Source organism: Pangasianodon hypophthalmus, chromosome 19 (genome assembly GCF_027358585.1).
Source record: "Pangasianodon hypophthalmus isolate fPanHyp1 chromosome 19, fPanHyp1.pri, whole genome shotgun sequence".
NCBI classification, from domain to species: Eukaryota; Metazoa; Chordata; class Actinopteri; order Siluriformes; family Pangasiidae; genus Pangasianodon; species Pangasianodon hypophthalmus.
The window spans coordinates 3,866,523-3,892,450 of record NC_069728.1 but is presented as its reverse complement, the minus strand read 5'-3'; the positions used below and the strand labels follow the sequence as shown (position 1 = coordinate 3,892,450).

Below are 25,928 nucleotides of genomic sequence, written 5' to 3'. Positions count from 1 at the left end.
TATTTATGTTTGTTTATCAGATGTATTTTTTTTGTTGTTGTTTCAGTTGTAAGTTGTATATTTAATAGCACGGTAATGCTACTTAGCTAGTTTAAAGGGCATTGCTGTGAAAAAGTATTTACCCCCTCCTGATTTCCTCCATTCTTGCACATTTGTTACACTAAATGGTTTCAGATCCTCGCACAACATGTTTTATGTATAAATAAAATATTCATTTAAATAAAGCAAATAAATAATATAATAACTACCTTTAGCTGTAACAGCTGCTGCCAGACGCTTCGGATAACGAGATCAGTCTTTCACATCGCTGTGGTGGAATAATTCAGCCACACTGGAGGGCTTTCAAGCAAGAACACAGTTGGCATAAATTGTTCTGAAGTAGTCTCCACACTGAGTGCACTATTATTTCAGATTATTATGATTTATTGGAGTTAAACCAACAAACTCCACAGCAGAAAATGTCAGTAATCACAAGGTCGTCCATGTACTAACGTTATGTTTTCCTGTTTCCACTGTCACCAGATATCATGAAAAGGACATGGCCTATAGATGTAGTTTTGTTGTATTATATTTCTGATTGTTCAGACATTAATGTTAGTGATATAATTTCTTAATAGAGTTCAAAAAATGTAAGTTTCTTACAGTCCTGAAAGGGAGACAGAAATGAAAATTACTTACGTATTTCATAATTGTACTTCTTAACACGTGACACAGTGCCTTGCATAAGTGTTGAGATACGTGACTAAGCAGAGTGGGTAATCAGATAGGTCTTATAATTATCCACTGGAACAGCATCAGTGACGTCAGGATGGACAAGCACAGTCACCACGCCAGACTTAGACATGGCCGAGCTGTTTTTGCCTCCACTATTGAGCAACCTGTTTTTGGTTTTGAGAACGTATGGTCACACTAACATGGATTAGACGCAGAGTTTGGGCTCGGGATTAAACGGAGGTGTCAGCCACATGTGTGCTGGGGAAAAGCCACATCTGGGTTTGATTCACAGCTGTAATGCATGGCTGAATATGATTTGGTGTCCAAACTTGAACATGCCAAGCACTTTTCCACATGCGTGCTGACCTCATAACTCTTAATTCCCGACCTTTCAGCGTAACTCGTAAGTGCACCCTCATTTCACAATTCAGAACTCAAGTTCCTCTGAGTTCAGCAAGTGACCTCAACATGGCTGCTTGCAGCATCATCAGTAAACAAAGTAGCATGTTTTACCTTTAAATGAGTTATACTGTACACCAATCAGCCATAACATTAAACCACTGACAGGTGAGGTGAATAACATTGACTATCTCATTACAGTTCCACCTGTCAAGGGGTGGAATATATTAAGCAGCAAGTGAACAGTCAGTTCTCGAAGTTCGTATGTTGGAAGTAGGAAAAATGGGCAAGCGTAAGGATCTGAGCGACTTTGACAAGGGCCAAATTGTGACTGGGTCAGAGCATCTCCAAAACAGCAGGTCTTGTGGGGTGTTCCCGGTATGCAGTGGTTAGTACCTACCAAAAGTGGTCCAAGGAAGGACAACCGGTGAACCGGTGACAGGGTCATGGGTGCCCAAGGCTCACCGATGCGCATGAAGAGCAAAGGCTAGCCCATCTGGTTAGAAGAACAGCTACCGTAGCACAAATTGCTGAAAAAGTTAATGATGGCTGTGATAGAAAGGTGTCAGAACACACAGTGCATCGCAGCTTGCTGCATACGGGGCTGCGTAGCTGCAGACCGGTCAGAGTGCCCATGCTGACCCCTGTCCACTGCCGAAAGCTCCTACAATGGGAATGTGTGCATCAGAACTGGACCAGGGAGCAATGGAAGAAGGTGGCCTGGTCTGATGAATCATGTTTTCCTTTACATCATTTGGACGGCCAGGTGTGTGTGCGCGTCGCTTACCTGGGAAAGAGAAGGCACCAGGATGCACTATGGGAAGAAGGCAAGTTGTCAGAGGCAGTGTGATGCTCTGGGCAGTGTTCTGCTGGGAAACCTTGGGTCCTGGCATTTATGTGGATGTTACTTTAACACATACCACCTACCTAAACATTGCTGCAGACCAAGTACACTCCTTCATGGGAATGGTATTCCCTAATGGCAGTGGCCTCTTTCAGCAGGATAATGCGACCTGCCACACTGCAAAAATTGTTCAGGAATGGTCTGAGAAACATGACCAAGAGTTCAAGGTGTTGACTTGGCCTTGAAATTCCCCAGATCTCAATCCGATTGAGCATCTGTGGGAAGTGCTGGACAAACAAGTCCGATCCATGGAGGTTCCACCTCACAACTTACAGCACTTAAAGGATCTGCTGCTAACGTCTTTGTGCCAGATACCACAGCACACCTTCAGAGGTCTTGTGGAGTCCATGCCTCGAAGGGTCAGAGCTGTTTTGGCGGCACAAGGGGGACCTACACAATATTAGGAACATGGTTTTAATGTTTTGGCTGATCAGTGTATATACAAGTGTTCGCTTTAGATCCATCAACATACAGACATATTCGCTTGTTAAATCTATAACACAGACTATACAGTCTGTGGCTTGAGGAGGTAAATATGCATTACTCACGATAGTTAGCTGGCTAGCTTGTTGTTAACAAAAGACGAACATGGAGGCATCCATGTTTTTCCCCCCCCACTTTGTAGCTTGAATGCACAGAGGTCGAAAATGCTCCCACTTCCCACTTCCGAGGTAAGTCGAATGCAGCAGTAGTCATGACAAAGGCCACAGAGAGCATCGTGCACAAGTGGGAAAGGCGATCAGAAACACGGAGAGGAAAACTTCACCTCCGTCATTTTCACACATTGTGTGATAATGTGATGAGTTCAAATGTCTTCAGTTTGTTTCTCTCTCTCTCTCTCGTTGCCCCTCTCCTCATTGTTTTCGGTACAAGGTGGATGAGTGCTGCCATGTGTGTTTGTCATACTCTTGTTTTCCAGAGAACCGAGGGAAGAAAATAAAGGAACGAAAGTGACCAAAACGAGGCCAGAACCAGACCGCTAATTAGGAGATCGTTTCAGGCGGAGAATACAGATGCTCGCCATGTGGAACCCCTCTCCCTGTTATTCTCTTTCAAGTCTTTTGTTTTCCTTTTTTCCCCCTTCTTTTTTTCCCCCTCCCTTTTTCTGTCCCTCTCTCATATGACATTCATACGTTTTTCTCACGCACACTGTATCCTCGGAGATTTAGGGACCACTTCACTTATCTCTTACGGGAAGACTTTTTTTTTTTTTTTTTTTTTTTTTTAAAACAGAGGCTAGCTGCATATCCGTTTTGTTAATTGCTTTAAAGGTGAATCATGGTGCGGTGGTCTTTGATGATGCAAAAGTTTAGAGCGGCCCTTCATCTCCACACCCCTCGCTTTGTCATTCGTTATGAGTCAGTCCCAGTCTCATAAATTCCTGTAGGATATAAATGTCTTTACTTTTTTTTCTTATAATGATTTTAAGGAGGGCTTAATGTTTTTTTATGCACACACACACACACACACACACACACACACACACAAGGGATCTGTACCTCTCTCAGCAGAATCAGTTCATCAGGGTGTGTATCAGACAAGATAACTAGCTGTTTATATCAGTGTTTGTTTGTCTTTGGGGGATGAGAGTTTCCCTGAATAGACCAGTGACACACACACACACACACACACACACACACAGTAATTCACTGTTGCAGGTTCATTACTTCTATCGAATTATTACAACCTCATCATTGAAGAATTCCTCTTTACCGCAGAGAAAGATGAAGAGAAGTAATATACAGTAAATAACAGTCTTAACGACATGTTTACATCTTTAGACATATTTAATAAAATAAAGATGGATATTTAAAACAAAAGAAAAGAAAAAGCACAGTGCTTTTAAAAAAAAAAAAAAAAAAAAAAAAAAAGCAAACAGCCGAAAATGATCAGCTCTCATTTTGCGAGCCTCATGTGGGTGTCGTTTTTCGCTGAGCTCTCCTTTCCTGCCTCATGGGAAAGTTGGTTTGGGGTTTGGCTCTGTTGGTTTTGTGCTGCTTTATAACGTCACCCTGATTTATCAGTCTGACAGCTTGTCAATCACTGCATCCTGACGGCCTGAGGTCTGTGTTGTTAGTAACCCCGCCCTTAGTTTACGTTTTCACCTGGACAGCGGGGTTAAAGGGTATGGTGAGAGAAACCAGTGTACCTTGTGTGTGTGTGTGTGTGTGTGGGCAGGGGGGTGTATGTTGACTTGTGAGATTGTAGGCTTGGACTTTTCACTTGAGGATAAGTCACTTGACTACAACACTTTGGTATTTTGATTTATTCTCTGTAAGTGCTTTTTCGCTTGACAGAGTGGTACACCAAGGAATAGTAATAAATCCATCACCCCACATTTTGTCATCATTTCTATTGCCAAGTGACTCCTATTAATGGTGTACATCAGGACTGAGATAACTAACAAAAAAGAGTGGGTTTTATTTTAAATGCAGACAGATAAAAAGCCCCCTGGACAAAGGAAGGCAATGTTCATTGATGTAGAAATGCACTGGTCCATGTTGGTTGTTTACGCGGTGCTGTACAATGCATTTACCATCCTCATTCATTCATCTTCAGTAAATGCATGACTCTGCTGATTGGTTTAAGCAACTAATTTGTTCATATTTTGGGAAATGGAACCAACAAAGTATACAAACAAAAATAGTGGCGGGAGTGGGATTAAACAAAGTTCAGTGCATACCTCTAACTCTTACTAGTGAGCAAGTGAGACTTGTATCAATGGGTTAACAGTATATACGGTTTCATTTTTTCATCTATATCGTCTAATTTGCAGTTAACAAAAGTTTTAAAAAGGATTGATTAGTTTGTTGTGAAACTGAATGCAACAGCACCACCAGCAGTCATATAAAAAACTCAGAATGATATGAAGTGAGGCTGTGGGCTAACTGTAACGAGCCCAGCGTGTACATTCATGCACCCTGTCAGTGACAATCGTGTCAGGTGACCACTCAGAGTGACACGCCTCCTGGATTTGATCTGGATTTGATCTGCATTTGGGCTGATATCTTTTAGCCCACTTGGGTGACACTTCTGTAAAATGTCATCAGCAGTCGTGTTACGGACTCAGTCGCTGGTGAACGTGAACAAATTGGATTTTTTTTTACTCTATTAGTGCATTTAGAGGAGAAACTAAAAGTACAAATTACACAAAAGGACAGGTGTCAGAACTGTGAGTTTAGTGATTTGTTTCAGTTTGAACAAAAGGAAATGTGCATTAACCAGGTCAAGCATTACGGACTCAGTAATCAGTCAGTCAGTAAATAATTAATTCTGTAAGTGAGTAAATCAGTCAGTCAGTCAGTCAGTCAGTAAGTAAGCCAGTCAGTCTGTAAGTCAGTCAGTAAGTAAGCCAGTCAGTCAGTCAGTCAGTCTGTAAGTCAGTCAGTCTGTAAGTCAGTCAGTAAGTAAGCCAGTCAGTCTGTAAGCCAGTCAGTCAGTCAGTCTGTAAGCCAGTCAGTCTGTAAGTCAGTCAGTAAGTAAGCCAGTCAGTCAGTCAGTCAGTCAGTAAGTAAGCCAGTCAGTCAGTCAGTCAGTAAGTAAGCCAGTCAGTCAGTCAGTAAGTCAGTCAGTAAATAAGCCAGTCAGTCAGTCTGTCAGTCAGTAAGTAAGTTTTAGTCAGTAGTTTTAGTTACTGAGGTTATCACAATTTTGATAACCGTAGGTTGTGATTTCCACCGCTATAACAGCACTAAGGAATCACAGATGACTGGCTATGCTTCATAGACAGCACTTCGGGAACCATGGCATCGTACGCTGCCACTACACCCCCCCACACACATTTTCCTTTTGGCAGCGATCAGATTTGGCCGAATTCAGCCTCGTGTTTACCAAAACGGTACTATTTTAGTGTATTTTCCACATGTTAGCAGTGTGGGTAGCTCAGGCTGACTTGAAAGGAGAGAAGACGCAACAGGAGAAAATAAAACATGCTGATTTTGGCTCCTCTCGCTGTACAGCTTCCAGTAAAAAGATGAACGATAGCTGAAGGTTGTTTAGCTTGCTGTGCCATTTGATATATGTGCACTCATAGCAGTTTATTGTTTTGTGTGTGTGTGTGTGTGTGTGTGTGTGGGTGTGTGTGTGTGTGTGGGTGTGTGTGTGGGCTCAGGACTACATGCCTGTTCAGACACTGTGAACCCTAAAGTGTGTTATCATAATAATATTGCTAATAAGTCATTTGTAAATATGGTGATCCTTAACTTTTTCCTTATGACTCAACTGTGCAGCTGCAGTCACCAGGGGACAAACACACACACACACACTTTTACTGTACAGATACAATCTCTCAGGAACACGACATCCTCCCTCTCTCCATCTCTTTAAGTCTATTTTTCTCTGTCTCTATCTTTGTCTCAGTCTCCCTCTATCTCTCTCTCTCCTCTCTCTCTTTCTCTCTGTCTCTCTCCCTCTCTATCTCTTTATCTCTCTCTGTCTCTCTCAACATCCATGTAGTGTTTTTCCTCTCGCTTTTGCTCTCTTTCTTACTTTCTCTCTCTCTATCTCTCTTTTTCTTTTAGTCTCTCTCTCTCTATCTATCTATCTATCTATCTCTTTTTCTTTTAGTCTCTCTGTCTCTCTCTCTCTCTCTCTCTCTCTCTCATTAAGAAACAGAGTCTTGTTTCAGGAAACGAGTCATTTTTATTATAGTGATTTGGACTAAAACCCCCTTTTTCTGAGACCAAGTGCGTGTGTGTGTGTGTGTGTGTGTGTGTGTGTGTGTGTGTGCGCGTGTGTGCGCGTGTGTGTGCACGCACGCATGTGTGTGTGGCGGGAGGTCTCTGTGTGTAGGAAAGGTTAAAGGAGTGAAGTTAGGACGTTTGTATATTTAGTCATATCCTGTATATACCTGACTGAGCTGCTGATATATAAACACTTGTGCAACTGTATGTGCATTGATAAGATATACTAAACACTCACACACACACACACACACACACATTTTATTCACTCTAAGTCTTATGCTTTAATAAAATGCCGAGCATAGTTTCCTCCTGTGAAGAATTCTGCAGTGACGCCCCTGATGAATGTAAATTCTTATTACTCGGCACGCAGGGAAACATTCATGCGCACACGCTCCTACCTAAAGAAAAGAGGAGGAACGAGCTTTGTGGTGCTCTACTGCCCCCTACAGTTCAATCGCAGGCAATTCATTAAATCTAAGATTAGTTGATAATGACTATAAATGATTTTATGCAACAGTATATTTTTCTTTAGCATGTAAGTGCTGCAGTGAGTGCTGCAGATTTAAACTAATGCCTGCAATTTAATGTACAGGCTTTCAAAACACTTAGTATTGCAGAAACTCTTATTTTGAAAATCCCTCCTGTTTTATACACACACAAACACACACAGTCTCTCACTCACTCACTCACTCACTCACTCTCTGACTCACCCCTCCTCATCCATGAGTTCAGCACCAAAACTAAACTAGAATCAGATGTCCAAGTTTAACCCTTGAGTCTGTCTTACCCCATGCCTGTGTGTGTGTGTGTGTGTGTGTGTGTGTGTGTGTGTGTGTGTGTGCGTTTCTTTAGAAGCATGATGTTTTGTTAGGTGTGCTTCAACATTCGAGTCTGTCACTAATTATTAGGTCAAGGTTTTCTAGTCCACTCCTTGAACTCCTTCAAACCCAGCTGTTTCTTAATCTTGCAGGTTGTTTAGCTCTTTCTATGCATAAATAATGAAAGTTAATTTTTCATTTAAAATGAAGAATAAATGCCAGTTACACTATCTGTGCCTAAACATTCTTAGTGAGCCATTAAGCCTGTGGTCATTTATTTGTGCTCTATTTGTTTTACTGCTAGTTCCAGTTGAAGCCAAAACTTTATGTACACCCAGGCTAAAGATATTCAATCTCAGTTTTTCACAACTCCACACTTTTCATGCTACGCATTCATTTCTTTTAGCAGGGCGTCTTCTATTAGAGACAGATTTATCCAGCCTTTTTCCGTACCGCTTATCGTACTCGGGGTCGCGGATGAGCCTGGAGCCTCTCCCAGTGAACTCAGGGCACAATGCGGGGGACACGCTGGATGGAGTGCCAATCCATTGCAGGACACAATCACACACTATGGACAATATGGAAGTGCCAGTCAGCCTACAACGCATGTCTTTGGCCTAGGGGAGGAAACTGGAGTACCCGGAGGAAACATGCAAACTACGTGCACATAGAGTGGAGGTGGGATTCAAACACCCAACTGGAGGTGCAAGGCAAACATGCTAACCACCCAGCGTGGACCCAGACAGTTTTATAGCAGCTTTAATTCAATATATGAAAATTCCACTGGGTCAAAAATTTACATACACCAATACACAAGTTGACTATCTCTTTAAACAGTATGGGAGATTCCAGGAAATGATATAATGAGTTTTAGAAGCTTCTGACTGGCCAGTTGTCATAATTGGAAGTGCACCCTGTGGCTGTATTTTAAAGACAGTGCCTTGTTGCCCTTAATACCATGGAAAAATCCAAGCAACTCAGCCAAGAAAAAAACTGACCTCCACAAGTATGGTTCTACAAGTTGGAGCAATTTCCAAGCATGTGAAAGTACCACAAGCATCTGTACAAACAATCTTTTACAAATATAAAAATCTTGGAACAACCAACAAAGACACTGCATCTTTCACGAACGAGGCACAATTTAACTCCCAGAGATTAATGAACTTTGGTCTAAAAGCGTCAACTCAACCCCAAGACAACAACAAAGGAACTGGTGAAGGAATTGGAGGCATCAGATACCAAAGTATTTACATCCACCATTAAGAGAGTCTATATCACCATGGCCTGAAAGGCTGTCAAGCAAGAAAGAAGTCTCTACTCCAAGACCGGCATAAAAACGCCAGACTGAAATTTGCAAGCGATCAAAAGCCTTTTGGATGAGTGTTCTCTGGTCAGATGAAAGAAAAATTGAACTGTTTGGCCATAATGATCAGCTCTATGTATGGAAGAAAAATGGTGAGGCTTTTATTCTCAAGAACACTATGAAGCATGGCAGCATCATGTTGTGGGGGTGTTTTGCTGGAAAACGATCTGGTGCACTTCAGAAAATAGATAAAATCATGAGGAATGAGGATTATCTAGATATATTGAAGGAACACTTCAACATCAGCCAAAAACATGGTGAAAAACATGGTTGCAGCTGAGAACAAAGTGAAAGTAATGGAGTGAACGTCACAAAACCCTGACCTGAATCCCATAGAAAACTTGTAGACTTAACTGAAAAAGTGTGTCTGAGCAAGGAGGCCACAAACCTGCCTGAGTTACACCAGTTCTGTCAGGAGGAATGAGCAAACAATTCTAGCAAAGTACACTGCAAAAAATGATGTCTTAGCAAGTGGAAATACCTTAAATATAATAAAATGTATCTAGTATTTCCTATTATAAGATTACAATAAACCAAATATAAGATTATTGATCCTTTTTCAAGCCATTTGTGCTCATTTCAAGCTTGAAATAGTCCTGTTATATTGGCAGATAATTTTACTCATTTTATGCATTTATTTCTAAAAAGAAGCAAAGTTATCTGCCGATAGAACAAGAAAATTACAAGCTTGGAATAAGTAATAACGTATAGAAATAGGTTTAGCAATCTTATATTTGGTATATTGTACTCTCAAATTACGAAATACTATTCTATTAAATACTATTGACATAATGTATTAATACTATATTAATATATTGACTACATTCAAGATAATTTCACTAGCTAAGATGACAATTTTTTTGCAGTGTATCGTGAGAAGCTTGTGAAAGTCTACCCCAAGTGTTTTATTCAGGTTCAAGCAATTAAACGGCAACATCACCAAATACTAACAAAGTGTATAAGTGTAAAATTTTACTGATATAGTAAATCAAGTGAATTTGTCTCTTAGCTATTATTGTGAAATGACCTCCTGTGGAAATAATGGAAAGTAGATATTGTAATTGAATTAACACAGGAAGTGTACAGTAATATGAAATGTGCTGAGCTGTGAAAAAGCCTGGTTGTATGTAAACTTTTGGCCTCCGTGTTAATGGGCCTTATGTGGTGTTCATGCAAAGCAGTTTCTCTCAAACTACACCTAGTTATTGCCTACAAGTGAACACTTTAAGTGTTAAGTAAGTATAAAGTTGCTAGGAAAACTTTTTTTAACAATAGCCTATTATCTAAAACATTAAATAGAGTTAGACCAGACAAATAAAAGATAATGCATGTATTGCATTTCAGCATATTAGCAAAACCTTTATTTTTGTATCTAATTCATCATGGGTTATTTTCCTGTTTGTTTGTTTTCTAATTACAGACATTGAGACATTTGTATGGCAGTGTTTTGGTCAGACTGACATAACACAGATCTTTCACATGAACACAATGCACAAACTGTCTTAAAGCACGTTGCTGTCACACCTGTGATGTTTTGCATAACTTTGCAACGTAGGCGTCACGGAGTCTGCTCTGTTACTAAGACGATGTTGAAAACAGGTACAGAGTAATACTCATTAGTTTTTGGTTTTGTATCAATAGGGGTGTAGCGATACACTCTGGTTTCGATTCGATTCATGATACTGGCGTCACCATGCCATGCTATTCAATTCGCAGAATATTTTGAACAAAATTTTAATTAAGGAAAAATCATTATAGAAAAGAATCCTTTTTGTTTCTGAATCATAAACAATGCAAACAATATGAAACATAATAGGCGTCAATTTAAACAGAAAATAGAGCTCCAAAGTTGGCTAAAATGCCCGTATTCTGTGGCCATTTTTTCAGACACTGTACATCGCAGTGGCACAGGGCTGGTGTCGTTTGAACCTTGGTTATAACATTGTGTAACCGTATAACATATAATGTGTTTCGGTTGTTGTGTTCCAGAGCTATTGGGCTATCGGTCACTTCGGATGATTCCCGGTAATGGAACAGGCTCTCCACGGAAAAATGTGATCGTGTGACCAACGTGCTCTCTATATATTTTAACTGTATGGGTGGTGCAGATTGGGATCAGACTCAAACAGTGCAATTGCATTAGATGCAAAGTTAATAGAATGCTGATTTCCCGGCTGCACATCATCACACTCCTATGTAGCAACCATTAAAAGGGGACTGGAGCATGTCTGATAAAATCACACATTTGGTGTTGGTAGTAGAAACAGGGCAAAAAAAAAAAAAAAGGATCACATCATAACACCAGAGGAAGTTTTTGAATCTTTGTGGTTAACCATAATGAACACTTTCAAGAAGCTCATTTTCTGGGCTGAAATTATGTGGGACTGTAAGCATTATACCATGTTACATTTTGGAATGCTGAAAGGAAAACTCTACCTTGAAGCTCATTAAATATGTTTATGACAACAATAATAATAATAATAATAATAATAATAGTAAGAGTGATGTGTGTAGTGATTCTGGTTCTTTTCAATAGCTTTTTCGTTATTCCTGTGAGAAGTTAGCTGTTCTGAGGTCACAGGTGGACATTAGCATAGTTACGACAGCGTTTAATAGGAGAATCAGGTTTCGATCAGGTTTTGTTGTTAGCGCTTAAAAGCAATACATGCAATACAGTTGTATGTTATATTGAAAGTTGAAGCTTTAGAGCTTTATTTGTTTGAGCAGAGTAAAGGAGAGCTGGACAGAGTAAAGGACTAAAGCGCCGCTGCATCAGTCCCTTTAGGTAGAGATGAAGCAAGGGCTAAATCGCACTGCATCACTATCAGCAGGTAGTCAAACAGCATTGTGGGTAATGTAGAAAACCTTTATGCAAAGTGAAAATAGACCAACATGTTAATGAAAGTTCAGAATTTCATTACAAAATAAATATGAAGATTGCATGTTAATAGTAAAGATCAATGTACAAGTCATCCAGGGTGGATTTTTCACTAAGTGTTGAATTTCTGCATAGTCAAACCAAAATATTTAAAATATTTTAAAGGATCAGTAATCACTAATAGTACTGATTACTATCTACCATGAATATCATTTTTCACACATTGTATAGATCAAAAAGCGCACTTATAATGGAAATCTAAGGGCAGGGGTTTTTGGCTATTAATAAACATTCAAACAAAAGGCGTACTTTTGTAAAAATTTCTTTAATAAACTCAAGATTGCAAGATTAAATTTATAGAGCTTTAAAGCTTCATTTCAAATACTGTATATTCAACTGAATTTTTTAAAAGTAAAAGTCAATTATTGACTTAATTATTATTAATTATTGAAATTATTCCCCACATACGCTTTAAATGTGTTAGATTGAGATTAAGTTGAAATGTGCTGCTGTATTCCTTTAAGACAGTTGTGATTTGACGTTTAACAGAGCATTAAAACTGCGCTTATACCACTGACCCTAGTTTTTATGTAGTGTGTGTGTGTGTGTGTGTGTGTGTGTGTGTGTGTGTGTGCGCGTGTGCGTGTTTAAAATGTGAGAAAACAGGATCTTTTTATTTTTTTTATTTTTTTTGGTTTGTGGGCGCTCGTTCGCACTTATCTACTGAATGAAACCATAATCTATCTCAGCTTACACACTCCACATCAACTGTAACCTCAAACACACACATGGAGCAAAGAGCAATAAGTGAAAGCCATATTGAGCTCTGCTTCGGAGTGTGTGTGTGTGTGTGTGTGTGTGTGTGTGTGTGTGTGTGTGTGCAAAAGATTGTTCCTGATTATTCTGGTTTCTGTTGTACTGAAGGAGCTGCAGTGGTTAATGATAGGCTGCGGATTCTGTCAGATTTCATTAGTACGTTTGGAACGAAAGTGAAAGTTTATTAAATGGTGGCTCACACACACACACACACACACACACACGAGCTGTAATGAGCGAGTTTGATTAGGGTTAGCAGGGACACTGATGTGAGTGGTTGTCTTATAGTCTTTATAATCACAGCTTTAGAAGTTTTTATAGAAATGATACAATACAGAAATACTGCTTTCTCTCATTTCTACTTTCTGTGCTGGTTCTTTCAGAAGGTGACGACTGTGTTTTAAGAATCTCACATGTTCGTGAGCTGAATTCTGTTAAAAAAAAAAATCCAAAATTTTGTTTTTCTGCCAATAAAATACTATGACATCTCTACTTTAAGAAGATGTATTTTGCCAAAAGAATGTACAAATGGTTTCATGGTTTATTGGTACACACAGTTTCAAAGATGCCAGTTTAACAAACGCAGCGGTAAACGCAATCAGTCTTCTGAAAGACGTCTAAAAACCCTGCTACCATATGCTTTTCTCTTTTCTGTACAGATGACAGCGAACAGAATTTTTAAAATATTTATCAGACCTAACAAAAAGACATTAAGCAGAGATTCAATTTAAAGGTGCAGTATTGGATTTTTTTAAAGTCTCGCTTGCACAAATAACCTGGAAGTTGTAGAAAAACAATTCGGAATGCTTGTTCGTGTTTGGATGCGTTTCCTGTAAGTCATTTCATAGACACTACAATCATGTGAAAAAGAAAGTACACCCTTCTTCAATTCTATGGTTTTAGTTATCAGGGCCTAAATAACAATTGTGTGATCATCAGCAACTTCTATAAAGATTCAGGATCCAGGTGGGGAAAAAATAAGTACACCTTATAGTTCAGTATCATGTAGAATCACCTGTAGCAACAATGACGTGAAGTTTTCTGTAGGAGTTTATCAGTGTCTCACATCCTTTTGGAGAAATTTTCACCCACTCTTCTTTACAACATGGCTTCAGTTCATTGACGTTTGAGGACATTCGTTTATGCACAGCTCTCTTAAGATCCCGCCACAGCATCTCAGTGGGGTTGAGGTCTGGACTTTGACTTGGGCATTCCAACGCCTTCATTTTTTTTTTTTTTTCTTAGTTTCCATCCACAGACCTTCTGCTCACTGGATTTTTTTTCTCCAACACATTCTGTGTAAACTCTACAGACTGTTGTGTGAAAATCCCACGAGATCAGCAGTTTATGAAATACTCAAACCAGCTCATCTTGCACCATCAACCATGCCACAGTCAGAGTCTAAGATTACTGAGATGTTGTTCCCCATTTTGTTGTATGATGTGAACATTAACTGAAGCTCTTGACCTTTTATGCATTGCACTGCTGGCACATGATTGGCTGAAGGTGTTACTTAACTGATTCATTTTCACCTGTAATTCAAATGTTCATATTAATTGTTCAAATATATTATCATTTCTATAGTAACAGTTCTTTCACATGGATGATCTATATAATCTAAGGCTAACAAGGAACAGATTTAAAAAGCATTTTATTTAACAAAGAAAAGCATATTTACTGAAATACTGATGTTTTCGGTAATGAGGTGTTTATTTAACGTTTCTGAAAGGAGTCTCCAGTGTTAGCGCTTTGTAAAGGTCAGAGTTTTCCGCCACACGTGAGTCTTCAAGACAGAGGACTTTGGTTTCTTGGTAACATGACAAGCTGTATTTCTTTGTATTATTAACTTCTAAGAGAGAGGAAAAATTAGAGGCCGGTTAGGAAAGTCTTGTTTGTAGCTTCTTTAACGCAAGCTGCTTTAAATGTAAACACAAATAGTTAAAAAGCACAAAGTGTCATTCATTATTAAATTGAAATTTGAGATAATTGCCGTGGTATAAGAGAAAACACTTCGGGACATGCTGTTATTGTAAAATAATGTTATATGCCCATCATGTTATATTTCTTAAAAAAAAACAAGAATAGACACATTTTTGTTTTTTAATATTAGTTTTTAAAGTTAAAATTGAGTAACAAAAGGTACATAGACCTGAATAAAAAACATAAAACACATATAAGCATACACAAAAAGCACATAAACACATAGATAAACACAAAAGAGCAGGGCTGTGCAGTTTTGGAGATGGATTGTGATTTGTGTGTGTGTGTGTGTGTGTGTGTGTGGGGTAGATTATAAGCAGATGAGTTTCGAGAGGCATTATGAAAATGACAGACAAGGTGCTGTATGAGCTGAATGTTTTATTGTGCTGTTGCTTTTTAGCTGCAGCTGTGTGTGTGTGTGTGTGTGTGTGTGTGTGTGAATCTGTCAGACTAAGGTGTTGTTATGTTTCATATCCTTAATAACTCATCAGGAATAACAGAGCACTTCACGTGAGAGTGTATCAAGGCCAGCTGGGCAATTCACACACACGCACACACACGCGCACACACACACACACAGACAGTGCGCACGAGATTTCGAGATGTAGACGGATGTTTAAAAGACAAGATTCATGGCTGTGTTCTTGTATAAACTTCCCTGACATCGCCTGACCGTCCACCATTACCTTTAAGAGTGCATTTATCAGCTGTGTTATCTAACACTCGCTTTAAGATCACCTCATTAGCTGCCTGTTTATACTCTCTGTGTCCCACTCTATCCATCTCTCCCTCTTTTTGTCCATCTCTCATCGATTTTAAAAGAGTTCAGCGGTATTCCAGCGTTAATCGCCTCCATGCCATGATGAAACGTAGTCTACAGACTGAAAGCTACTTTGTGTACATCGCCTGCTATAAATGGACGTGTGTGATTTTCGCATTATTTTCGTATTACTGTTGTGAGTTATTCATTACGTGGCGTTTCTCGTAATGAAAAATAAGTGCGTAGACTTTTGTATGGTTTGACATTTGCTTGCGTGTCCTGACACGAGACTACTGAGAACTGGTTTTAACTTTTTAAGAATTCAAATGCTTATACTGAATTTTTATTGAGCAGTACAGTCTGACAGATGAAGTCCTACACCCTGCACGTTCATTGTTTTGGAAGAATAACATGCAGAACGCGGCTTTGCATGGCAGTGTGGTCTCGTCACGTCGAGGTCGAGCAGTCCATGTGTTCCATCTATTTGAATTTGTAAATGAATACGGCTGTTATGGAAATGACGCTTGCCTCGCTTTGGCTTCTTTGTTGTATTGAGAAGAAGAAAAAAAAAAAAAGAAGAAGAAGGAAAGCTTGCCTGGAAAAGCAGTGGCTTGTTTGTTTCAGCTTTGCCACATGCATGAACACATGAACACACACATCTCACATACACACTCTGGGACGTTTTTTTGTTTGGAAGAGCAAAAATCAGTTTATCAGAAAGTACATCAAGCTCTGGCAGTTATGTACACTCCTGCGTGTGTGTGTGTGTGTGTGTGTGTGTGTGTGTGTGTCCGGGTGTTTATACTCATCTTCCGCTCTCGCCCATCTAAACGTGCATTTCTCTCCAGAGTGCAGACACAGAGCAGAGAGAAGAGCCGAATGATGGATGCCGTTTCTCCCATTCTGACAGGACTTTCCTGAAATTCGCGCCTTTTTGCAAACAGCGGGATTCCGGAGAGATGACCGAATTGTTTCATTCTGACATACACTTTTTTTAATTTCTTGTATTTATTTAAAGTTTCGCCACTTTGAAATTCACACATAATTCAATTTGTTAAAGTGTGTGTGACAGTTAATACGTTTAGTGTCCCAGTCACTGCATTAATATTTCCGTGTCTGTTTAACATTTGGCCACCTTCACAGACCTTTATAACTAACACACACACACACACACACACACATGCACGGAATGCACGAGTTTCATGCATTTATTTCCTACACGAACCAGGCTTCCCTTCCTAAAATGTCCGTTTCTCCTTAGTTACAAAATATTGTGACTAAAAATATTGGCACTACTCTACTCGCTTCCTAAATCTTAATATTTAAATCCTATCACCATCCAAAAGTTTTTTTGCAAATTTTGAATGTAATTATAAAAAATTGCACATTACTTGGCGTTCCCATCAGCTGCTGTCATCTAAATATTCTGAAGCAACACAAAGCTGTAATCAGAATGAAATGTCATGTCATCTATTCACAGCAAGTTGTCCTGAAAGTACTTTGGCAGATAGTGTGCTGCGCAAATTCAAGCTATTTAAGCTGTTTGACAGAGTAATTTGTTTCTGAAAGATATTGCCTGAGCCATTATGTCTACCGAGTTACGTTTTACATTTACATTTCATTTTATCCGAAGCAGGTCAACAATAAAGGCTGAAGGCTAGGAGAACTTCTGACCTGCTGATTCCGCCACTGGCATAGAGATTAGTGTCCACTAGAGGAACTCGGCAGCTTATGATGATCATTTTTTGCTTATTTCAAAGCAAAGCATGTTTTTGAATGTTTTCAGTCTACCATTTTTGCCCCTTTCTTTGAGTTGATTTTAACCAAATTGTATTGAGTCTTTTTACAATACAATTTGTTTTTGTTTTTTTTATTTGTTGTTAGCTGTGAACAGTAAATCACAATGATATCTCTCATCAGATCAGCAGACCACTCAGAGTACTTGAATAGATGCTGTAGCAGCTCTAGGTTTCCAAACATAAACCATCGCAGCTTCTATAGCAGATTATCCAATCTCATGTGTCTGTGTATAGTAATTTATTTAACCGAAGGTAGCTTATCAGGGCTAGAGAAGAGTTTCATTATATTTACCCTCACTTATTTCAAGAATAAAGTCATAATTCCATGACAAACTATATAACGTCCATATAACGTTTGTGTGTTGAAATGATTTAGTAGCCTTGAGGCAGCCTTGAAGTCGAGCACAGTCTGCTGCGACAAAACAAAACAGACCATTTCCTTCAAATTCGTGTGCTTCTTGTTTCCTAAATAAATGCAATTTTGTTTCAAAGTTGTAATGCTAATAATCTGATGTTGATGTGCCAGAAGATTCAGTATTACTTTATTTACGAAGTATTTGTTTATAAATACTTCCTTTTCCTTGTTCACGCTGTTTGATGGAGTAATTAGTATAATGCAGGTAGCTAAAATTTCACCATATGCTGCATGTTCCAGTTCTGTTTCGACCAATAACCAAAGTAATCACCTGCTATTTCTTTCCGTTCCTGAACGAAGCTAATAATGTCACACGTATCTTGTTTTCATATTTCAGTAGTTTTCTACTAGAGTACTATGGTGGGGGGGCATCAACTGTGTATGCCGTGGATCAAGTCTGGCCAGAGGGCCAGAGAAGGGCTCTATTGTGTGGAGAATGGTGCCTGGTTTTGGTTAGTGCCAAACAACACACACACACACACACACACACACACACACACACACACAGCAGGGCTCAGCTCCCTCTAGAGGTCCATCTGGAGTTCATTTCCTGTTCGAGACGGCTTGCAAGCTTTGGGCGGAGTCTGGCAGCCTCATCTGATTGGACTAGAATGCATGATTAAGCAAATATGTATACACACAGGTTATTTGTTGACATTACAGCTTATTCTTTGACCATGCATTGCTTACATTCACTGTCAAACTACGAAGTTTGTTAGATCACAAAGGCGTATATTAATCGAAATATTAATCCAGTGGTAAAATACAGACTGCCCAATAATGCTGTCATGCTGTCGATTTGTTATTGTGGGGCTTAGATAATCCTAATATTAGCTTTAGAATGTGTAACAGTGTTTATCAGTAATTACAGATAATTGTGGCGTCAGCGTGTAGAGACAGTCCAGTTGCGCTGGGTAATGGTGGGTAATTTTAGTAGCAGCTCATAGACGATTGCACCTACGGAGTTAGTAATTGTTTCCGATATTAGAGCTAGAGATTAGTGGCCACTAGAGAGACCTGGCAGCTTAAAATGGTCATTTTTACATGTAGACTTCCTGCTATTAGTGGCACTATAAGCTTGTGGTTATTTCACAGCAATAGCACATTTGAATATTTTCGGTTTGTCCCTTGACTTGAGTTGTCCAAGTTTTTTTTTTCTTTTTTTTAATATGTGGTTCTGTTCTAGCTGTTTGTCTGAGTAATTTCTACATTGCCGGTATGTAATGAAACCTGAAGTCCATTATTATTATTAGCATTACACAGTGCGAGTGAGAGAGAGAGCTAGGACTGTGCCCTCTGGTGATAAAGGTAACCTGGGCCTCTTTTTTTGTCTCTTTTTTTGTTTGTTTTTTTTTTTTTTTGAGGGAAGCAAAAAATGTGGCTACATTAAAAGAAATAAAGACCTTGAATGCAAAGTCAACAACTATAAATTTACTGTGAGCCCCTGTGTGTGTGTGTGTGTGTGTGTGTGTGTGTGTCCCAGCAGGTCGCTTTATTGGGCAACCAAATTAGTTGAACATGACTCTCACGCAGATGTCAGGTGTTTGTAAGAGCACAAACGCACAGCAGTGCAGCCCATTATGAGCCTGACAACTGAAATATGCCTTTAAAAAAACATTAGTCTGGAAACCTGAAGCAGCCAACGAAAAAAGTAGGCTTAACACACACATAATACACACATACTTAGTGGCACAGTTGCAGAATGTATGATTCAGAGCTAACTTGATGTAAGAGAGAAATGTTTTATAAGCCTCTCTCTCTCTCTCTCTCTCTCAATGTGTGTGTGTGTGTGTGTGTCTTTTGCTTTCTTATTCTCTTATTCAGAAGAGCGAAAGCGTGTTTGGCGAGAAATAATTGGGGGTAAGATTTGTGCACGGTTTATATTTCACATTGTATAAGGAGAAAAATGGGGGTCGTGATTGGGGCTGAAATGAGTAACGCGCCTCCAGGGGAGGACGCTGGCTGGAAAACTTTTTTTTTTTTTTTTCGCAAGGTATCATGCAACTCATGTGAATACATGCTGAGAATGTCATCCACTACACACCAAGCTTCACATGGACTAAGCAACAATCTAATTGTGTGAAACAATAAACTTTGAATACTTTGAAAAGTTTCAGTCCACTACCAGTCAATGTTTCTTTTTCATCGGTTTTCAAAAAATGGTCAGTTGCTGTTTGTTATAACTAAAAACCACATCCTCTAAAAGCAATTTCTGTCATCTTATGAAGTCTCATTGGAGTCAGTTCTGTCTTCTACACATCACTACTGCTTTCAATAAGCAATAGGGAATTGCATTGTACAGAAAGATCTATTACTCGCCTAGTATTCACCTATCAGCTGGCTCTAATCATTTTAATTAGCATTGTTTTGGAGACAATATAAGGAATAACACATGACCGACCGTGTGGTTATATGAAAATAATACACTTCAGGGTGGTAAAGATACTCCGCTTCACGTCGTGCCGCATCACACCACCCTGGAATGGATTTTAATCACATGATCTGTCATGTGTTTTTCCTTAGACAACATCCAAAACAATTAATGGAAGTAATTCTGCTTATATCACAGCAATTTGCCAACAATTACAATGTTTAATTTATAAAAGAGCGACACGTCACACAGTTTTAACAGTTTATAGTAAGATTTAATGTTGTGGAACGTCTGAGAGTTAATTCCTGTTGCCAATTACCATTCACGCTGTAGTTGCGATAAACAGTCATTCCATCACCTCTCTCTCTCTCTCTCTCTCTCACTCTCTCTCTCTCACTCTCTCTCTCTCTGAAGACTTTCCTGTTCTGGGAAACTTTGCAAAGCACCGTGACCGTTACAAAGCAATGAAACTCGGCTCTTTCCACAAATGTTAAATAAACGTCTCCTAACAAAACATCACCACATCAACGGTTAAACATTTTTTTCTTATACAGTGTGAAATATAAACCTTGCACAAATCTTACCCCCAATTAAAAATCCGCTTATTATTAATTTTGAATTAAGCGTCGTAAAAATCCCTGTGTATGAGCTGTTACTATAGAAACAATAACGTATTAGAACAAGCACATTAATATAAACCTATCATTCATGCTACAGCCAGAACTACTGTCCGAGCCATGCAAAAAATAATGCACACCTTCCGACCAATCAGATTAGAGAATTCACCCTGGCTGTGGTATAAACGGTTATACTGGGGATAAATTGGGTATTTGTTTTGCCTTAATTTTGAATTTGTCTGGTCAGAATTGAACGAATCGGGTTTTGAAATGCAGATAAGGTATATAGTTGTAAAAAAAATTAATATAAAAATAAACCTGTGTGTGGAACTAGTAAAAAAAAAATGTGCAGAATACCATCACTACATTAGTTTAGGTGTCTCATGTGGTTGACGTGAGATAATTGATCATTATAATATAATTATAATGATCAATTTTCTCATAATTGTGAGATAATTGATAATTATACTTGATAATATTCTCATACTGTGACAGATTATCTGATAAATGTTAGTAATGTTGTATTGCAGTTAGTGAGCTGTTATTTAATTAAGCCTAGTTAAGAGAAATATTTTAAAATGAATATTTTTGGTATTCAATATTTTTTTAAAAATTCAATGCATCAATTAATAAAATAATAATAATAATAATAATAATAATAGTTGCAAGATAAGCATTAGTTGCAGCCCTAGTTCGGTTGCCAGCTTATTTGTATACATTACATTACATCATTTATATACAGTCAAGCATATAGTATTAGTCTTAAAGTGAGGATGAGAAGAGATCGCTCTTCAGGTTCTCGCATGTCTCTTCAATACACAATTCTGTTAGCATGAAGAGTTTGACACAGACCAGGTGTGACACAATCTGATGCAGGTCATCTCCTGAGCTTATCACTTCCTCCTGTTTCATCCAGGCCTGGTCTTAAAGTGATTATCTCAGTAAGGAGACAAGATAGGAAGAAAGGGAGTGCTTATTTCCTGTCTGTTTGGCTGGAAGCGTATGCGGCACACAGTCTTGGTTTAAGGAGTTTGGGTCTTCTCCAGCTCTTTGAAATGCTTCTGTTTGGCTTTTCTTGGTTCAGAATGGAGAGATTTGTAATCGTATTTACAGTAAACCGTTGTAAGAAAAACTGTACACCCAAATAAGATATTAAACTTGCCAGACATTAGCTACTACCTGATGATGGCCTTTTGTTTTAACATCAATAATTGAAAGCCTGAGATCAAATTCTGCCCAGAAGAGAATCTTTTCCTCCATAAAACTAATTTCTGGATTCCACAAAGATGCCAGACCGAAATTCTTTGGGAAATGATGATCTGAAAATAATGTTCATGTTACCATGTGCAGCTCACAAACCTTGGACTCTTAAGAAACATCAGTTTATCACTGTATAAGGTCCCAGTAGAGTACAGTTTAAGACCAAGAAGAGCAAGACAAATTTGTGTTTATTGATATTTATACTTGAAAACAAGTAAAATGACCATTTATAAAGAATTGTTGCCAGATTAAACATGCTTGTGGTTTAAGTTCAGCTGAGCATTGGCTCATAATTTGGCTTATAATTCAGACATCACTTTCCACTTTTGCTTTCCACATTTTTACCTTTGTTGGTTGGGAATCCACACCTCTTTGTGTGCTGGCGTTGCTGATGAGTGCTGTGTAGTCTTTTGTGGGGTTTTTTTTATACACGTTTTTGCTCAGATGATCGCACTATCGCACAATATGATCTACAATGCAACACTTCATTACTGCCATTTCTGGACACGTAGATATTTACTATTCAGATTCACTATGTACTATTTATTGTACTTGTATTTACTGTTTTGCTTTACTTAACAGCTTTACTCTGCCATTGTCCACCACTGAGTTTCATTTACTTTATTACATTACAGCATCATCTCAGCCATTCAGGTCTAAATATGTGTTTGTTCATGTCTAATAAGTGTTTGTATCGTCAGCGTCTGAATCTGAGCCTCGTCCCGAGCATTTCAATGCCCAGTGTACCCAGAGTAACTGTGCAAATGACAAATAAACAACTCTTGACTCTTAACTTGAATGTTGATATTACTCTGATATTTAAAAAAGTCTAAGACGAATCCTGACAGCCGAAAAATTACCCATATAAAGGCTTTTTTCACGTCTGTGATATCAGATTTGATTGCTCAGGTTTTAGATGAGAGTAACAAGTTGCACAAAGTATCTTGCATCTCTGCTTTCTACACCAGTTTATATCTCTTCATACCAAAGCTTGATATTTTTTATTAATTGTTTTGATAATCACAGTGCATAGGCAACAGAGAAAGCTATCAAATACAGAGGTGTCCATAAATGGACTTCATTTTCTGAATTATTGCCCCATTTCATGGGACAAATCGCTGGTACATTTCATCCATCCAATAACTTGGACACTTTACTGATTCAGTTTTGGCTGCTGAATTAATATTACAAAGAAAAGCAGCAGAGTACTTCTTACAGTAGTATGCATTGCCACTCTATTCTACTGGATTCTACATTGGAATGTGTCCGTACATCACTCGTTTCCTTCTTACACCAGTGACCCCTTAATCTTTACTACTATAGACCCTGAGAGAGAAATGTCACCCTGACTCCTGGTTACAAAAACACAGCAGGAGTCTATAGTGATTTTTTAACAACAAGCCAGAATTTGTTTTCTAAACTGTCATGTTGTGCTGTTGGTTGTCGGAATCAGAAAAGTGTTCATAAACACATTCATTTTTAGCGCATGTTATCGAATCGGAGGCGGCTGCGGTTACAGGCAGTTAGGACGGATATCTGGTTTTAGGAGACCCGTCTTTTCAGCGCCCATTTCATCTCAGCTAGGTAGCTAACTATCGTCAGTGAAGTTGCTAACTAAGAATGTAACCGGTTTAAGAAACTAGCTGTAACTATTTAACGCTAGATAGCTAGATCACGTTCTTACTAAAGAGTTGCTTGTAATGGACATGTTTAACTAGCTAAAACTTTCTTCAGCTTACAAATGAGTTTATTGCATCTGGATAGGCGTCAGCTCGGCTTTCAGTGCCACGACAACGTCTTCCATGTTGTAATCGTAAAACATTATGTCTTGTACATGCTCACAAACGACAAAGTTGTCAGCCTCAAGAGACTCATTTGTCTTAAATTTCTCTCCCGAATAAATGCTCGGAGTTTCTCATCATTCAGTCACTAGCAGGATGCCAAGTTATAAGGGTCTTTTAGAGTTACACCAGTTGAAAGTGTTAGCTTAGCTGAATAGAATAAAACTGTTGATAGATTCTTCAGGCAGATTATAATCAAGTCAGCTTGCCAGGCTGCTAAGGTCTTTCTTTCCAGGTTGTATGCGTGTGTCTCTTTGTTTAACAACACCGAAGAGGCGTTTATATATATATATATATATATATATATATATATATAAAATTATGATCCTAACTAAAAAAATGATTTAATTTTGCTAGTAATATCTTCATACGCTAGCACAGGTGTGTTGCTTTTGGCAGAACACCTGAAACGAAATGCTAAAAAACAAAAGATTGTAACAGAATCTCGGACCCACACTCACCCGGATCATGGCTTATTGTGTTTAGCACAGAACCTCTCAGTCTTCAGGAACATGTTGTTCCTCAGAGCGAAGGTCCCTTACGTTTCAGTTATGTGATCCTGAGTCCGGGCCAGTTCACTTTTCTCCAGAGGAAGAGACCAAATGTTTGTGTTGGGTCAAGGAACTGTGCTGGGCCCAACGGGAACGCTTCTCTTTACAACAGTATCCATTCACAAGGGTATTAGATCTTTTTTTTTTTTTTTTTTTTGCAGGTTTCTCATACAGGAACACACTGTTCACTCTGTGCCCTTAGAGACTGTTCTTGAATAAACCATGCGTTAGGGTCACTTTGGGCTAAATTTGTCTTTTTAATCTTTCCTATTCCGACAATGAAATGACAGTTTATGAAGGTTGTTTGTGCTTTACGCAAGCATTAATTCTTCCTAAGCTCTGAGCTACACCCTTTAATAACATCATTTCCTTGCATTTTTACACTGTTTTGTTGTATATGTAGCCTGTATCTGGTTTTGACAGCATTTCAGGAGAAGTATCACATAACTCATGTTCAAACCAAAGCACATCTCTGTTTTGCTACGGTCTCAGGTTGCTAATACACGTCCCTCCGTATTATTCAAACGTAAAGATTTTAACGATGTGTAGTTTCAAGGTTCTCTATATTACTGGACTGTCTTATTGATGATGAATGATGAGTGTCCCACTAGAGACAAACTTGCAGTGTTGGCTAAATTGCTATGGCTTTTCTAGAACACAATTTCATGCATTTCAGAATCGTCATCTCTCTGTATTAGCGTTGGGTGGTCAACCACAGATGGTGGGAAAGTTCACCCGAGGGATATATACATACGTATACACTATTCAATCTTTCCAATAAAATTGCCTTGCACTCCTTCCAAGCCATTGTACAAGGGTTGTTGTAGCTTCTGAGCTCAACTCTGTGGTACATGTCTGCGAGAGTCCTTTGGATGCCGCATTCTTAAACACAGAGACAGTGGTTTCTCTTAACCACACAAAGCTTAGGCCTTTATTTTGCACTGGGACTCTTCGTTTCTGTACGAACAGTAGCTTCTAAAGTGAGAGTTGCTGCTCAGTTGGGATCTTGACAGCTCAGATGATAACATCCTGCTTTACTTATATAAAATCATCTGCCAAATATGAAACCAATATACAGTACTGTGCAAAAGTCTATTTTTTTTTTTTTTTAGTTCAAACTTTGTTATAGATTTATATTTTATGACTTCTACATTATTGAGTCAGTACAAAAAAAATTAGATTTCTGAACATAAACATATGTAAGAGACCACGATTCTGGCAAAAAACATAATGAAGGCTGCTGGGTTTTGGATGCAAAAATATGAAGCAAGTGCGACAGTCGAAGTCTCCAGAAGAACTGTGGCTGGTTCTGCAAGATGCTCAGTAACACTTACAGCTCATTTCCTTATTAAAGGATTTTTTTTTTTTTTTTTTTAAAGCGAAGGATCTTCACACCACATATTGGCTTTGGTTCATTTATTACTGTTTACTGCTCTTTATAGGACTCTTTTTTGTGTAGAAACATTTAGTTTCATTATTTTTGAAGGCATCACATCTTGCACAGTACTGTATATGTCTGTATATTTATGATCCCTGTGCCTCTCACTCATTCGTTTTTCATTTTGAAATGAAACTGGGAAAACAACTCGAGGCTTACAGTGGCAAACTCGAGAGGCTATTGTTTGTGAAAATCCCAGGAGATCAGCAGTTTCTGAAATACTCAGGCACGGCCACAGACACTGAGATCACTGAGATTTCTTTCCCCATTCTGATGTTTGATGTGAGCATTAACTGAAGCTCTTGGCCGGTATCTGCAT

The 25,928-nt window shown here is 38.7% G+C and overlaps 1 protein-coding gene across 1 annotated transcript in view; it reads left to right on the top strand.

Annotated features, from left to right (window-relative positions):
• scfd2 (sec1 family domain containing 2) overlaps window positions 1-25,928 on the top strand; it is a 147,760-nt gene that overhangs the window by 50,425 nt on the left and 71,407 nt on the right. The window lies entirely within an intron of this gene.